Source organism: Berghia stephanieae, chromosome 4 (genome assembly GCF_034508935.2).
Source record: "Berghia stephanieae isolate SIO BIC M18660-M18661 chromosome 4, UCSD_Bste_1.3, whole genome shotgun sequence".
Taxonomy (NCBI): domain Eukaryota; kingdom Metazoa; phylum Mollusca; class Gastropoda; order Nudibranchia; family Aeolidiidae; genus Berghia; species Berghia stephanieae.
Genome location: NC_088363.1, coordinates 69,221,174 through 69,226,173, shown reverse-complemented (window position 1 = coordinate 69,226,173; position 5,000 = coordinate 69,221,174). Strand labels below are relative to the sequence as shown.

The following is a 5,000-nucleotide window of genomic DNA, read 5'->3' as shown; positions in this document are numbered from 1 at the left end:
GTTTGTCTTATTTTGACTATGGAACTGATACTGATACTTGTCATAGCAGACCTGCCTACTTTAGATAGGAAAATAAAAATCGTAGTTTTCAGGGCTAATAAAATCGTAGATATTTTAACTACCCTTTAAAAAAATCACCGGAATTTTCGTCTGTTTTGATAGATATCAAATTTTAAAAAACGAGAAAAAATAATTGGAAACGTAATAATGATGGTGATGGTGGTATAGTGGTAGCGGTGGTGGTAGTAGTAATGATGATGGTAATATTATTATTATTATTATTATTATTATTATTATTATTATTATTATTATTATTAATATTATTATTATTATTATTATTATTATTATTATTATTATTATTATTATTATTATTATTATTATTATTATTGTTATTATTATTATTATTATTATTATTATTATTATTATTATTATTATTATTATTATTATTATTATTATTATTATCATTGTTATTATTATTGTACGTATTGGTGGTATTACTATTGTTGTATTTTTTTTTGGTGGTTATTAATGGTATCAGTTTATTGTTTGGTCCCATTTGCCATTATTTTCCACTTTCATGTATGTGGTCATCAAATTGTATGATTAATTGGCGAAAGCCTAAGATTGAATAAATTTTGTAATATCGTATGGTAACCATCATTGTCGACGACATCGTCGTTGTCATCATAATCATCATCATCATCATCATCATCATCATCATCATCATCATCATCATCATCATCATCATCATTAACAACAACAACAACAATATTAACAACAAGTACAACAATAGAAATAAAAACAATATCAACATCACCATACAATTTCCGTCATCGTCTCCACAACTATCATTCTAACCAACAGCACCACCAAAACCACTACCATAATTACCCCTCACCGCCTCGTCTTCCTCCTCCTCCTCCACCACCACCACCACCGCTACCACTATTCCAACCACTACCACCACCGGCACAATCATTCTGACCACCAAGACAGCAGTAAAAATTATGCAATTTGAGCTCTGAATGAAACTCGAGTCATATCGCTGTTGTTGCTTCTCCATGAAAACTTTAAGGTTACTACGTACTACTGAAAACCAGAAATATGTAAAAGCAATATTAATATCGCCGTTGAGGGATTAAAGCATCTCTTTAATTTTTCGAGTGAAGGAAATGGACTTGTATTGTCAAGGTGTTGTCGCATTATGTCTCGTCGCTTTATTTTTTAGTTGTATTCTCTTTCGTGATTCATTTTTGATTACGTTTGGAAGAATTAAAATCTACTGGTATTGTCATTTCATTGTGAATGTGATTATTGGTGGTTGAAATATTTTTTGTTTAAAGGCGAAAAAAAAAATCAAAAAAAAAATTTATTAAAAAAAAAACAAAAAAATAAAAAATAAAAAATATATATCATATATATATATATATATATATATATATATATATATATATATATATATATATATATATATATATATATATATGACCGAATCCTCTTTGCCCAACCACTGTAAATAGGCTAGAACCGCCACTGACCCGAACCCACTTATAGGCATTGTATTAACATTGTAACGGACAATATTTTGCGTCATTTATTATTTTTTAGATTTACATTACAACAATGAGACCATAAGGAATTGGATTATCAGACCTGCAAATAAGTGCACGTTGTATAGAAGTATATTAAATGGCCCCGTTATCCCGCAAGATAAAAAGTTGAGCTTTTATATAGCGCAATATCCACTAAACGTGCTCAAAGCGCTTTACAAGGGATCCCTGGTCAACAGCAACATTTAACATGTAGGACGGGACATAACGCCTGTTAGGCGATAATACAATTGTTTCGGACAGAGACAACGCTGTTAAAAGCCAGGTACTCATTTTACACCTGAGTACGGTGAGAGAATGTGAGTAAAGTAGAGCCTTCTCCAAGGACTCAACTATGCGCCGAGCGAGGCTCGAACCCAGGACCTTACGATCCGAAAGCAAGTGTCATACCACTTGACCACATAGCCGTATATATATAATATGCACAAATCCCTGAATACCAGCATGTCAAAAATTGATATACTATAGATAGACAGATCGATGATGGTCCAGTCACGATGGGATATCAGTAAGCGTTGCGTAGGTCAGGATAAATTGATTATCGTTCGCTAAGCGCGACAAATTTATTAGAATCGATCGTGTCCTTACCATACCCCTTTGTTCATATATAATTGTTTTCGTTATTGCTTAAGAGATTAGATCTTGTTTCTTTTCTGTGCGATATGCCCGCTAAATACAATAAAAATAAATACAACAATCACAGATAGAGAAAAGTATATTATAACAAGAAACGTTATGGACTCAGAATCCTTTTTTCGTCACCAAAAAAAAAAAAAAAAAAGTTTTGTACTACCTGATATCCAAAAGGGAAGAGTGAAGATCTAATCAATATCCCTCTTCCTACCTGAATAATAATAGCGTTAAGTCTGAATTGTTCCTTTCTAAGCTGCTACATTCGCTTTTTCTTCAAATAGTCACAACTCACAAAATCGGCTCCCCAGTATTTCATTACACAACCTTCTTAAGTGTTTTGTTTTGTTTTGTTTTGCTTTTGCTTTTCTTCTTGTTTGTTGTTTTGTCTCCTGTTTTTTTTTTTTTTTATTTTTATTTTTTTTTTTTTTTTTGGTTTTTGTTTTTTGCTTCTGTTTTGTTTTTTGTTGTTGTGACTTTTTTTTTTTTTTTTTTGGGGAGGGGGCGGGGGGGGGTTCGATTTTTTCTAAACCACTCTAATCTAGTTTCTTACAAAATATAACCGTTGTGATTCAACCAATTTCTAATGTTGAGCTCATAAAGTCTTTAATATTATCTCTTATATTATCCTTATTTATCCCATATAACTTATCGAGACAAAGAGAAAAATAGGTGTGGAATAATAAATATCGTATTTTACTAGTCAAATGACATAAACAAAAGAAATATACAATGCGCTGACATTTTTTACACTTTTGGATAAAAAGATGAAAAAAACGAGGTTCCCAAATGCAGTGTCTATAATTAGATGAAGTTATTCCTATAGCGCTCACTATCAAAATAACTCTAAAACGTTTTGATGTTTTATTTTGTGTAAATATCATCTTCAAAGTTATGAACAAATGGAGACAAATTGACGGTTATGTTATTTTTCCCCTCATAGTCATTAGTAGCACACCACTTAATCTTCAAAAACTAGAGACAATAAAATGGAGAGAAAGATAAAGGGAGTAAATAAATGTGACTCATAAATAAGGGAACAACACAAAACAAACAACATTTAGGCCTTTGGCCTTTTTCAAGTGTTAAACACGATATATATATATATATATATATATATATATATATATATATATATATATATATATATATATATATACATAGATTTATATAATAATATAGGTGAAAATGTGTGTGTGCGTGTATGCGTGTGTTTGTGTCTGTGTGTGTGTGTGTGTGCACGTAAGCGAAGAAAAGAAAAGAGAGAGAGAGAGAGAGAGAGAGAGATAGATAGATAGATAGAGAGAGAGAGAGAGAGAGAGAGAGAGAGAGAGAGAGAGAGAGAGAGAGAGAGAGAGAGGGGGGGGGCGACAATGAGTATGAGATGAAGTAATGAGATCAAAACGATTTATATATATATAAATATATATATCAAGAATAAGGTAAGGGGACGGAAGGGGGGGGGGGGGTATCTTTCTCTCCATTTTAATCTTCAACAAACGTACTTTCAATAAATTACCACATTAAAATGCGGCTCAACTGTATCATTAATTGATGGTGTGTCTTAGAGACTTAGATCCTTGTCTTTGGGTTGAATGGCCTTATAGTCCTGACGAAGGCAACAAAATGTCATCTCATTGAAGACTCTTCGGTATACAGGTCATAATTTAAAAATTGAGCTTTATATAGAGTAATATCCACTAAATGTGCTCAAAGCGCTTTACAAAGGGTCCCTGGTCAACAGCAACATTTAACATGTGGGACAGGACATGACGCCTGTTAGGCGATATTACAATTTTTCGGACAAAGACAACGCTGTTAACGGCCAGGTACTCATTTTACACCTGAGTACGGTGAGAGAATGTGAGTAAAGAGCCTCTTCCAAGGACTCAACTATGCGCCGAGCGCGAGGCTCGAACCCAGGACCTTCCGATCCGAAAGCGAGTATCATACCACTAGACCACATAGCCGCACAATATATGCTCTGAGACTTTGAAAAAGAAATTCTTTTTTATTTACTTTCAATTACCCAGGCTTATTCGCCCCTTAAGCATAATAGGGCACCAAGGGTCCTCTAATTTCATGTTTTATAAGCTGCCGCTTTATCAACTGCTTTTTTTTACCGAGTCTGCCTATTTGCAGGTCTGATAACCCTAATTGTTATGGGCTCATTGTGTTGCTGTAATTGAAATAATCTCAAACCAACGCAAAATATTGTCCATGACAACACTGTCAAACCAAGCCTATAATAGTGTTTGACCATCAGCCCTCCTAATATTCTGTGCACCAAGGCAGTTACACTTCCCCAGTAAACTGTCGTACCCCGAAAAGACACGTAATTAAAAATTTGGTCAGAAAACTTGTCTTTCAAAAATCGATCGATATAAATGAACCTCATCTTGGCAAAAACTCTCAAACCTGGGACCTCGAGAGGATCATAGATTTGAGAGTTTTTGCTAAAGAACTAAGTCCTAGAAACCGGAAGTTATAGTCACAAACATGAACATTGGGGTTAATCGTTATGGCGAAGAACAAATATTCTTTGGTGGTAAAAACTAAAAGGACGTATTTCCTACCATTTAAATTCTAATCAATTTCCAGGGTCTGGTTATTATCCTACCATAATACCGTTTTCAGTTGGTGAATCACATTCATATAACAATGATTTGCTATGATTTTGTCTTGGTACGTGATTAAAACTATTTGAATATGTTTTTTGTTTTGTTTTTTTAATTTTCTTGGAAATAATCCTAATTTTGT

At 33.2% G+C, this 5,000-nt stretch overlaps 1 protein-coding gene across 1 annotated transcript in view; it reads left to right on the top strand.

The window, feature by feature from the left end:
• The window catches only part of LOC144971123 (transmembrane protein 163a-like), a 44,130-nt gene that overhangs the window by 31,028 nt on the left and 8,102 nt on the right, over positions 1-5,000 (top strand). The gene's annotated exons all lie outside the window — the stretch shown is intronic.